Here is a 13498-nt window from a genome sequence, read left to right as displayed (position 1 = left end):
ATATAGGTAATAGGCAACAAGACGAATGGAGTAGGTACGTATTGATATTTTTAAACAGATTCTTGAAAAACTATGCGAATTATCATAATTTCACAATGTTATTGATATACGACTACGATTCAGTGGCACCGTATAATGTAAGATGTAAGGTTAGATTAAAACAGTGATGTACAACTCGCGGCGCATGTGGCCGAAAATTACATTTTTGTTGCGGCCCAAAATGACTTCACCACCAAAGTGAAGTAGCGTAGCAAGTGACAGCCGCCCATACACGAAGTTTCGTTTAATCCGCAAAAATGTAACAAAATGACAGATGTCGGAAACTAGTTATAATTTAATATACTTACATTCAGAATCACTGATAAACAAAACGTTTTTCAGAAAATATTAGTAAATTATTGTGTGCATATTTTGCTTGCTTGCTGACGATAATACCACCACCACCAAACATCAGTGCAGTGTTTTCAAATCGTGGAAATTTTTAGGAGTAGAAATCAGAAATAGTGAAAGGAAAATATAATCGTGAAATGATCAAATCACGAGGAGGACGATTCTTCTTATCATGACGATAAAAATGAAAGTATACTTGTTAAAAAATCGCCTGCAGCGCAAATGGTCTCCCTTTGTTTTGTTCCCTGTAAAAATGTTTTTGATTGCATTTTGTCTGTTTATTATACTTTCTGTTGAATAGTCATTATGTAAGTGCTATGCTTCTTATACTGAGAGAAAGTCGAGGATCGTTGAATGTAGTTTTCAATTTTAAATGGCCATACATTTATATACATACAAAAACTAATAATTTGAGTTATTTAATGAGTGTTATTTAAATTTATTAACGGTAACCGAACACATGTCATGTAAACTTACTATTTACGGGTGGTATGGGTAAAAGTATACATATGGTACAAGTTTTGTATTACGTAAGGGGCGCATTTTTATAACTGCCCAGGGCGCAAAAACACTTTGCTATACTCCCGACTAACTGTTTCGTTGGCTATGATTGAGAGGGTTGATACTAAGTTCCATCGTGTCCATATGCAAGTAATGCAAAGCGGAGAGTGATAAGATTATCTGATATTATTATGTAACTATTAAATGTAAAATAATAAAATGTGTGAATACTTACCTAGTCTAGTATCTACAATATGGCATTATTTTTCACCACTAAGTGCAGCCAGTGAACAATATTAGACAATAGATAAATTGGCCTTTTTGTCAAATAGGTTGTGCACCGCTGGATTAAAATAATGAACTGCAAAAACATCAATTTCAAAGTTCGAATAACATCTCAATACATTATTACAAAAGACAAAAATATTCTCTATTATTTTCTACTATTAAACTCAAACGAATGATGTATGCGACAGTCATATATTATGTAAATATGTACTCAGTACTCATATAGGTAAGTAAACTATTAATTTTCTTCGACTATTTTTTTTATTGTGGTTCTAAATTTTTTTCTGCTAGGTGTTTTGAAATTATATAAGTAGGTACCTGCTTATGTTCAATATAAGAATGTACATTCTCAAATCTTGTAAATTATAATTTATTGTATTCTTTGAATAAAAAATAGTTTATTAAATTATTGACAATTGCAAGTACGTTACAATTAAAATTTGGAGAGATCCTGAAACTGAAACCCCAGAGGGTTGGTATTTACTTTTTGATCGATTCTATTGTTTCAACTAGCATAGCAGGAAATTTCTTATTCAAAATACAGTGACTTAGAATGCCATCTCCCTTCATTTTTAGTTTCTAATTGTCTGCAAATTCGTTAGGTACTTACCTAATTACCTATTTTAGCAATTATTGTAGTCTTAAATATACAAATATTTACTCTAAAGAATTTTAAATTGATACATGTACAGCCAGCGCTCGAAATGGAAAAATTTACGAACCGGAGCGCTCGACAATTTTCTGAAGATTTTTACATAGTAAAGTTATCAAAGTATATGTGTTTTTTTTCATAAAAATAAGTGTGTTAGATTTTCTATTATATGGCCTATCCAGCTCAGGCTGTTAAATCATTTATTCCACGAGACGGAGCGATAATTTTACCGATTTCACGAACAGGAACGGCGCTCCGGTGCGTTCCGGTCCATTTCGAGCCCTGATGTACACACGATCTACTGAGAATTAGAGTTTTTCCATGAAGCCTATTCTCAAACAGTGTAGGCTTTAGGTAAATAGTCTGTGGCGCTGACAGGTTTGGAGGCATTCTTGTGAAAATAAATCCCGTGTGATAAACCGCCATTACAATACAAGAATAGTAATACTGTCAAGATTTTTTATGCTTCGAATATTTTTTAAACTAAGGTCTCGATAATTTATAATAAAGCAACCGCATCGTCAACTTCATGGAAAACTATTCAAAAGTTGTCATATTTGTATCTGTGTTTTCATGCGCCGCCCTTTACAATGTACCGCCCCTATGCAACTCATGCCTTGCCTGCACCCACGGGACGTCACTGTCAAAATGTATATGTTTAATGTATGTACTATTATTCAATATGACATATTGAATATACATTGTATCTACTATCCATAGATAATTTTATACGTAATACTATCTTCGCCTACCGAGTACCTAGAATGTAGTTACTGAGTTAGCACATCATTTAAGAAATAGCTCGTCTTGTGAGTTATTTAATTAATTCGACACACTTACAAAGAAGACTACGAACTCAAGCGTTTTTTTAACGCGTCATATTCGTATTTACAAGTGCAATACGTTAATTAGTAAGTAATTTTTAAGAAAATAACTTTTTTTCCTGTTTGACTATAAATGTATTGGAAAATGGTATTTTCTAAGTATCAAAAATTTTCTGTTTATTTTACGCTTCTTCAAGCCTAGATTATTATGGTTGGGCATTCAGATATGTCGTCATTTATTAGTCATACATAAATAATTACAAGATAAAAAGAACTTTTTATATACCACGTTTTTAAATTTTCTGTTGAATCATATAAACTTGACAATTCTTATATTAATAGAAACTTTTTATTGTACTTGATAGAAATACTGAATAAATAATATTATAGAATATTGAAATGTCATTTTGACATTTCATATTGATTTCCATAGTATATATTAATAATTTAGTTGATAGGACCCACTTAGCAAACAATAATAGTGAGTAGTAAATATTACTTTTAACGAATTTTTTCCGAAACATACAAAACAGAATTAACTGAAAACGAATTCAATTCTGCTTAAAGATGGCCAAAAGTATTAAAAGAATGAATAGTCGTTGTGTTCTGATATATTATAAAAGTTTCAAATGTCTAGCTGGTCGGTAAGTTAGTTAAAAATCTTGGACGAATCTTGAAGAAAAAATTTGTACCGGACAAACAAGAATACGAGCTAATAAAAACGTGGTAAAATACCCTCGTCACATTAGGTTACAATATGTAAATTGTATGTAAAACATTTCACCGTGGACCAGTTCACCGTGAGCTTTCTATCGGAATGAGATGACCGTATCCAATAATAATCCAATTTTATTAGATTCAATATGAACATCATGAATTCAAGAATGAAACCCTAACCTAAACTAACAAATAATCCAGTATATTGGCTATTTTCAAAAAAAAATTTGCTGCTGGCTTCCTGTAAAGTGTAAACCGACAAGAACCGTGTTTTATTTATCACGGTGAAGTGTGATACAGCGAACTGCATACGTATAAGTTTCCGGATACGGTCGCATTACATGTGAAAGTGAGACAACTTTCTTAAGCAGATTAACCTACCTTATCCATTGGTTTGGTTTCTTAAGGAAACAGACAAGAGTACGCGATGTTATAGAGATCGCTAAGCAGATGAAATGGCAATGGGCTGAACATGTCACCCGGCCCTAAAACCCACTGGATAGACGAGTTCATAAAGTTCGGTGGATGTACGTTGCAGCCTAGAACTAGGGACCGAGAAGAGTGGAGAGAGCTAGGGGAATCCTTCATACAGCAGTATTATTATACAGGAAAGGAAAATGAGGATCGGGTGACATAGACTGCGGTGGTTATGCTCTGTAGAACGAGTTACAGCATCAATCCCTGAGGTTAAGATGGAGGGAGCTTGCAGCTGGCAGATAGAAGTAGAGACGTTGTCTAGAGGTGGCTAAAACCCACATTGGTTGTCGATGATTATGATAGTTTAGTAGGTACCTACATAATAATATTGTGTCAAAGAAGATTCTCAAAACTAATAACACTATTCTCATATTATCGCCATTTTATTTCTAGAATTATTTAATTTATAATGGAAACATAAAATTATCTTGTAGGTATATATTTTCTGAAGCAATACTGAATAAACGCATTTTCCATATTCATTCGTTGATAGATTCATCCAATGTTCATGAATCATCAAAAAAAAAATTCTTGCACGTCATAATAATAATATTACACTGAGGAATTAGAAAAGCTGACTGTAAAAATTTACAACATGATATATACAGGTATTATACATTTACAAGAGTACATGCTTTGGATTAACTTCAGAAAAATTTAATTCAGAATGTGAAAAATGAATCACAATCTGGGCGGATGTATAATTTTCAAAAATAGAAATAATATCTTCAGACACAATAAATGAAGGTTATTTTATTATAAGTAGGTAGTTATAAATTTTTTCAAATGTCAATAAGTAATGAAATTTAATAACATCCTGAGTCTGGCGGTATCAATGTGATTTTAATAATTGTTTTTAACACCTGGATTACTTGCTATAAGTACTTGAAAACAATTATGAAGAGTTGATAAGAAATTAATTTACCAGTACCAGTTTTTGCACAAATACATTCCTGGGTTGTAAATTAGTACAGTGTAAATTATTTTTATTTGATTTGAGTTAGGTTAGGTTAGGTTAGGTCACGGCAATCATGGGATTTATAATATTATGAAAAACATAACCTAGGATATTTTGCCCTCTTTTAGTAGAGCATGGAATTAGTGATGTTTTTATTGTAATTTTAGCAGTGAAATAGTTTAAAAGTAATGAATATTATTTCGGATTCCCTATGCTGGCCGTCATAATAGCAGATGTGAGATGACATTCGAATCGTGTGGCTCATGACCACAAATATTTGTTGTACTTCAACACAGTATCGGTGTTTCAATATGCATCAAAGGGCGCCAGCATTCGCTTTGTTAGAGTGATTGTGAAGGGAAAAATATACATTAGAACAACTTCACGACGAAAGGTAATAATGTCTATGATATTTGAAATAATGAAAAACAAAATAAAAATATAAAACTGCATCATATTTTCTAATAAATAGTGAAGAAAATAATGTCAGGTAGTTGTAAGTCGGCTCTCACATCTAAACTCGCCCGTCTGCCGCTCAGCCATAAATCAAAAATCAAACCTTCCAAGAACGTAGATCTGGTGTCGCATATGAAGACCGCGCACATCTACCTAGCGACAGTCGCACGTAACCTTCGAAACGTATAGATATTTGGATTCGGCAATCGGTGATCCGGTATAGGAATGACCAATCCGTAGGTGTTTGTATGCGTCCTGGCGTCTTCGACTCGCAGCCCGAGAAGCATGCAATTTGTCGATTGCAACAGTAGATATTTTTTCAAATTAAAAAGTCGCATTCGACCAATCTGTGGAGCTTCATTTGGCAACGTAATATGTTTTGGGAATAAGGATGATGTCACATCGACGTATTCGACACGTTGCAGGCGGACGAGTTCTGATTTGAGAGCCGGCTAAGAGTTAACCATGTTTTCGTTTATATTCTAAATTATTAAGAAACTCGCCCCATTTATTTAATGTACAGTTCATTTCATTTACAAAAATATTTAAATAAGAATCACAATATGGAAGCTTATCCTGGGATACCGGCAATCACATGATCCCGAAAGACTTAAAAAGAGGGTTCCCAGGATTGCAAACTTACCACGCCTTTGTTCATACTCGCTTCACCAGGATGGAAGCAATATTATTATTAGCCGAGTATCATATCGTTACTATATGTATCTACGATGTTTTGTAGCTTTAAATCACCTTGACATATTTAGACCCGATAGATAAGGTGAGTTAAGTAAAAAGCACAATATTTTTGATCTGAAGCAAAGCAACAAATGATTCTATCAGTTAAGGTGAATGCGTCGCCTACCAGAGGCACCCAGCGGAAAATTCGAAGCTTGCAATTTTAGACATTTTTTTATGATAATTTACACTTTAAAGTGTTTTAATTAATAAATACGTAACTAAAAACATTAAACTATTTAAAAAAAAAACCTTGTAAAATGTGAATACGTTAAAGGTTCCCATCTTATTATTACATATTATTTTATGGTCATGTTTATTATTAAAATTTAATTACCTAGTTAAGTTTTACCTAACGTGAAAAGATTTATTATTAATTCATAGTTTTTATATAATTATTAAATTATGTAGATATATTTTAAAACGAATACATGTGTCGCGCAAGATGCATAAGCGTCGGCATATAATGTCCTGGGTTTCAGGTTCGAATCCTGGGCCTGGCAAGTACACAATTAAGTATAGTTTTTCAATTTGTGTATGAGTCAGAGTATGGACCGGATGGACCTAATAGGTTGAGCAAGTGACGTGGCTGACATCCATTTCTCGTAAAAACAAAATATGTTATTATCAGATTTTCTTCGGACAGGTCGGAAAAAGAAGAAGAAATGTGTATAACTTGATATTCTTTTTATTTATATAAACAAATATTATTTTTTTATCGCTACGTGCCACTAGCAGGCAGTAAATTTACCGTAATATGTAGGTATTAATACCCATATCCAAAATTTTCCGATGGAAACAATGATGGATATAATTAGGTGGTGTTAGATTTTGGTTTATTTTTTTAGAAACTAATGGCAACTATCATTGTTGCATTTGCAACTGTCATCGATAGATCGTATTTATTTTTGGCGGTTGATGAAATACTATTAAGAAACTAAGATTAATATTTTATTATTCATTTTTTCCTATTTTTCGTTCTCTTTTCTCAAATGGGTGCTATTAACTTAAAGTCATGTAAACTCAGTTTTGTGTAACTGCACCTGGACATGACCAGGCATAAACAACTGGTGATGAATCACAACAAACGTGGGGCCTCGAGATACGGCCGATTAAGACCAGGTGTAGTACGGGGCGGTTGGTTTGGATTGGCTATGTTTGTTTTGTTTTACATTGCATAAATCTGACTGATTTATGTAGGTACGTTCATTTTGATTTAAACATTTTAAATGTAAATTTCGGACTGTTTTTAAATTTAGGTATATTACTCATATCAGTGGCTAAGGGTGGGGGTAGGCAGTGAAGATTCGATATAAATAGGGGTCTAGGACGATTTGGCACCGGACAACTGGACGCCACGGAATTCGAAAATAAATAGACGTTAGGTACTTATAGGTACTTTAAAAATAAATATTCAATATTATTATTTATATTTAAATGATTATATTATGATTTAATAGTAATAGTGAGAATGTAAATATGCAGACGTAAACAATGATTTAATAGTGCATATGTTTAAGTTCCAAACGATAAAGAATACATTATGTTAAGAGTAAAATGAATTCAAACTACTAAGTAGTAGATAGAAACTGATTTAAAAATCTCGTCTACGTTCTGTATACGTGTCTACGACAGTGCGGCGTCCAATTGTCCGGAGGCCAGTCGTCCCATTCCCATAAATAGTGCACAATAAACTTTTCAGTCATACTTATTTATTTTCATTGAACTAAGAATACAATTTGCCGGTTACAAGGAGCTGATTGGTTTTCTGCCTAAACCAAACCATATTATTTTATGTATGCTATGAGCAATCCGATAAAAATAGTGCAATTTTTTTCAGTCATTGTGTTTTCGTTGAATATTCTTCTATCTATAAAATATCTAAAATTATTTATGTCTTAATGGAATAACTTTAGATATTTTATAAATTAATAAACGAATATTGTTTGACTATTATCCAGTACATATGGCTTAGATTAGGCAGCGTTTAATTGACTTTAAATAAACTGACAAACGCTATCTACACATTGTAGTCTAATTTCAATGAAAACAAATACATCGGACTGACAAAGTTTAGTGTTCACTATTTATGTCGGATCTAAACAACATGGGGCCCCACAAGGGGGGGCTGACAGGGCTCTAGCCTGTGGGCCCGGCGTGGCGAGTCGCCAGATATGTAAGATTTGGATATGGACATCACAAACTTGCTTTAATAGTGAAAAATGTCACCTACTTCAATATTGTTATTATATTAAAATATATGGTTGTGTGTTTTTCATTGTGTGTCGATACTCGGCAACTCCATAATTCAAATGGATGTATTAAAAATACACACTAATTTTACTGAATACACCATTTAGAAAACACTACTGTAAAGAGTCACACCGACTTTACCCTTAGCGATAGATAGGGGGCCCACTTCAGGATGTGGGGGCCATGCTAAACGACCTACCTCCACACTTTGCTACCGGTATATATATTTATTTACCAGTAATATTATTTACTTATAGAGGGATTTTCAGTAAAAAATCACACCGCAAACTCACTTACATAATAATTATAATAAAAAAGTAAAAAACCATTTCTAAATTTTGGTGTTATTTTTTTTCTATGAAAAAGTGCATACACCTGTTAACATTTTATTGAATATCTTAAATTACTAATCATTATAATATATATTATATATATATATATATTAACTATAAGGTGTTAGTGCTATTATCATTGTTGTATTATTATTATATTAATAATATACAGACCTTTATAAAACAAAGCAAACACTTATACAAAGTGTATTTATCTTCTCGGGTTGATTATTAAACTTGTTCTAAAATTTCACCGAACATAATATTCAAATTATAAACAAAAATTTATATTTGAAATTTGAAACACGTTTGGTAATGTCAGTCACAAGAAATTCTTGTAAATTCTGCACTTTCGATCAATGAATAATAATAATGCTTCACAAACAAAACAATAAACTGTTACACAATAAATAATTTTACACGATAATTTTTATTCGAATTTCGATTAAACACTGTGTGAATTCCGCGCGAATTTTCATCGGAAAATATTTGCCGGAGCTACATTTACGTGAATTTTGTAACGCGTTGCCCATGTCAACGCATTGCACCGAATAAAAAACACGTATATTGAATCAAACCCACGACAGGATGGGCTTCGTCAATCAGTCCAATTTACTAGGAAGATTTAAAAGAGGGTTTCGGCTTCGCCCGTACACTCTTCTCGTCACGATATATTAATTGAAACTGAACGACATCAATGTCGCACACCATACGTAGAGGGCACCTACTCGATAAATTAATTAACAGAAATTTATTGAGACTGTGTTTGTCTTCTGAGATAACAATAGGTCCAATGACACTAAGATAACGCCGCTTGATATTTTTATCGTTGTAAAAACCGAAGTTTATTTCATTGCAATATGAAGAAGCTGTCTAATTTCTAACGTGCAAGGTACAGGACCGAATCTAATACAAAAAACAGATTTGTTCACATGTGATTATGTGGTAAAATCGTCAGCATAAAATCATTTGAAACTATGTTTGATTGTAGATTTTTTTCAAATGAATAGTTTACAATATCTGAACGGTATCTCAATACTGAACATACATAACATGAAAACACCTCAGATATGCATATACCTCAGTGATGCCAACCGTACTATAATTATAGTACAATACAATAATTTTAATTCTGCGAAAAATGTAAAATACTATAATTTTACGCCAAATACACTAAAATACTATAATTTTAAAGGATTCAAGACGAAAAATGTTCCTGTACTATACTTTTTTTAGAAATACTATAATTTTTACGCCTTTGTACTATAATTAGCATAGAAAAAGATGGCAACACTGATATACCTACCCACTAGAAAAAATACGAAACTCGACGGGATTTGAACCCGTATAACCATTGGTGTCGCGCCAATCTGTGCATTAACCAATTATGCCACGAGCCTCATATATAATTTAAACTAGTACCTAGGTCATACATGAATAATTCTTTATTGTTTAAGTATCTCAATACGTTTTAAAGATTTTATTTTATTGAAACAATGCAATTTATACGTAAATTATATTTCACCCACTTACGTGGTGTAATATTTATTATTTGAGGTGCAGTAGTGTTAGAACGCATGTGTCTGAAATCCCATATGTTGTTTTTTCAATGTGTATTGTATTTGACTATTTTCGCCCACAAATGTCAGACTATAGAGTCGTGAGTCCCAGGTTCGAATCCTGGGTCTGGCAAGTACCTACACGTATTGTTTTTCAATTTGTGTATGAGTCAGGATCATGGACCTACTAGGTTAAGCGTTATAGCGTCCAACGCAACAGGTGCGTTGCCAATTAGTTGGTCATTAGATACTATTAGCATGCTAATTAAATGTGGTAATTAAATAGTAATTAACAGGTCCGCGGTGAATGAGTTAATACAAAAGTTACACTCTGTGGAGGCCCATAATATGATCTTATTGGGATCGGACATGGTCGGGAAGGAATTTGGTCTGTACAAGGACATTCATTGGGTAACGACCATTATATGCAGAAAGTTTGCTAATACAACCTTCATTCTGTCAGTGCCTTCATAAATTTGCTATGCTTTAGACCAGGGGTCGGCAAACCCTTGGACCAAAGGAGCAAAATATGAGTGGCACAACGGTTAAAAAAAATTCGAGAGCCATACGTATATTTTTATAAATATGATTTATTTAAATGAATTAATTACATTTTATAATTGTTTATTTATTAAGTGATGAAGATTTCCCGAATAAAACTAACGTAAATATACGTTTTTATTATTGAAATTATAAATATATTTTTTACAGAATATGAATTACATACAATTTTCACGCATTCCTTAAAACTAATGTGAACAATTACCTTCCTTGCATTTCTTTGGAGATTTTCTGTATGTTTGGTATGTAACTTGTAGTTTGGCGCAACTCCAAATTTTATTCTCATCGGTTATTTGGCTTCTCTAAGTGTTATTTATATTGTTCATGTTTGAAAATGATTGTTCACATACATATTATTATGTTGACTCGAATATGAGTTCGGAAAGCTATTCCATGTATTAAAAATCGTAGTATCTACTTTATGTAGATATTTTAAAGCGGTCCACTTGTGTTGTGAAATTTAATTGCATTTTTCTCTCTCCAAATCCTCAATTTTGGTGGCAAGACCTACAAATTTTGAATTCCATAACTCTTTGCTTGTTTAATCCACCAATACAATTGTATTTTAAAAGTGCTCGTGTGATTATCAAATGGAGAAAAATTTAATTTGTCGACTTTTACAATGGGCTGATTTAAAACAATAACAATCATACATTTTTGCATCAACCATCACGGAGGCAACCTAGGCTCGCGATGATGTCAATATATTATAATATAATAAGTGTAATTTTGCAAAAGTTTTGTGAAAATTGGAAATTGGTAATTTGGCAAAGAGCTGCACGCCAATGCCCAAAGAGCCACATGCGGTTCGCGAGCCGCAGTTTGCCGACCTCTGCTTTAGACTTACAGCGAAAATTGTAATTAAAGTATTTATATAAAGTTTTTGAAATGTAGGTTGATCAAATGTTCATATGAAAGAAAGTGATGGGTGCAGTAAGAATATATGTACCTATGTGTACCGATAATATTATATTTTTGAAGTTAAACATACAAAACAACAACGATCATAGCGATTTCTATGATGTACCTACCTCATGGCCCCCACAAGGGGGTTGACACGGCGTCAGACTGGGGGCACAGTCTTATGGGGCCCGCCGTTGATGGTCGTCCAGCTAAGTGAGATAAACACTCACCATAACCGCTCTATTAGTAAAGTCGCCTGCGTGCTATTTTACGAATATAAACATTTTATTGAAACATTGTGTCTGTGGTTCAATTTGATGTAATATGCTAATTGATACAAATAGCGAAATGATAATTCAAATTTAGAATTTTATTTTATAATTATTTGTACTTGGCGTGTTTCCTGACTAATGTACTGACTAAAAATGACTATTATCCAATATGTCGACGGGTCCCATATTACTAGCCCACAACAAAAGGGGGTCACGATCAGTGGTTCATAATATTATGATGCCCAGCGCTCGAAATGGAAAATTTTACGAACCGGAGCGCTCGATAATTTTCCAAAATATCAACTATATTATACTATACTACATTAATTGTAAATGTGATTTATAAAAATAAGTGTGTTATTTTTTTATTATATGAAATATCTAGCTCAGACGGTCAAATTAATATTTCCACAAGACGGAGCGATAATTTTGTGGATTTTATGAACCGGAACGGCGCTTCGGTGCGTTCCGGTCCATTTCGAGCCCTGATGATGCCTCAATATAAATAAAAAATAACTCAGTTAAAAATACACAGAATACCATTAATTTAACCTCGCGGAACCCAATGACTCCACGGAATATCATTTTGGGATTTGAGGAACACTACTGTATAACATCATAGGTACTGCCCTTAATCGTAGTGATAGTTCCTAAAAACATCCTGCCCTGGGGAGTCGCTTCAGGATGTGGGGACCACGATGTACCTATATATACCTATAGCTATTTAAAAATGTGTAGGTACTTTTACCATAAAGATTTAGTTAGATAGATATTATTTTGTACCACCCAGTCAAAAATTGGAAAACCCTACTCATATTACTACCTACTCATACGTTATATAATAAAATTCTTTATATGACAAGACAAGCTAATTGGCGACATTTTTATATTTGGATATTTCTCTCGACTAACATATTTCTGAAAACCCGGGTAATTTTACTTTTTATAAAAGTGTTATCGATGTGAAAATTATCACTTTTTTTCCAACAATTAATTTAGTTTAAAATAAATATCTACTTTAAAAGGAAAAAAATAATATTGAACAAAAAACAGTTCATGTAAACATTTTTAATCTTCATGAACTATTTGTGTAATAACAAAGAAATTTTAAGTAAAAAGCCATTTATCCAGGGAACAACAATAATAGATTACCTTCTGACACAGAACAGATAGGCTATATTCAGTACGCTACATTTTGATGCAGGGTTTTGAATGTGTGAGTGTCTTACGAAAATGAAACCCACATTATGCACGTGCAATAGTGTGTGTAATGCACGAATATACTCGTAAAATGAGCGTCAATCAATGAGTCATTGGCGTCAATGCATAAAACGAGAGCAGTTGTCATTATTTGACGAATTATTGACACGCGTTTAAGTTTATCCCGGATTATTCCTTACTCGTGATCGGTTACCTGCTATACTAGCCTGTGCCAAAAATGGTAATGAATCTTCATCTTTTGGAAATCATTTATGTTTAAATAATCACTCTTTTAATATCAGTAAAATTTTTAAAATCCTGCATTTGAATGAGAAATCTATAAAATTGGATAAACAGGAAAGCCTAGAAATTAATAGGTATAAATTTTTGCCCAATTTTAATTTGTTAAATTTTGTAAAA

At 32.8% G+C, this 13498-nt stretch overlaps 1 protein-coding gene across 2 annotated transcripts in view; it reads right to left on the bottom strand.

The window, feature by feature from the left end:
• Positions 1 to 9269, bottom strand: part of LOC147072405 (tsukushi-like) — a 35018-nt gene extending 25749 nt beyond the window's left edge. For both annotated transcript variants that reach the window (XM_085947730.1, XM_085947731.1), the window contains exon 1: positions 8758 to 9269. The gene's annotated coding sequence lies outside the window, so the exon portion shown is untranslated. The remainder of the gene's footprint in view (positions 1 to 8757) is intronic.
• Positions 9270 to 13498: the final 4229 nt, after the last annotated feature.

Source organism: Rhyacophila brunnea, unplaced genomic scaffold (genome assembly GCF_057557595.1).
Source record: "Rhyacophila brunnea isolate RB1 unplaced genomic scaffold, BYU_Rbru_1.0 scaffold_2, whole genome shotgun sequence".
NCBI lineage: Eukaryota > Metazoa > Arthropoda > Insecta > Trichoptera > Rhyacophilidae > Rhyacophila > Rhyacophila brunnea.
Note: the sequence above shows the minus strand (reverse complement) of the source record. Positions and strands in the feature narration are given on the sequence as shown.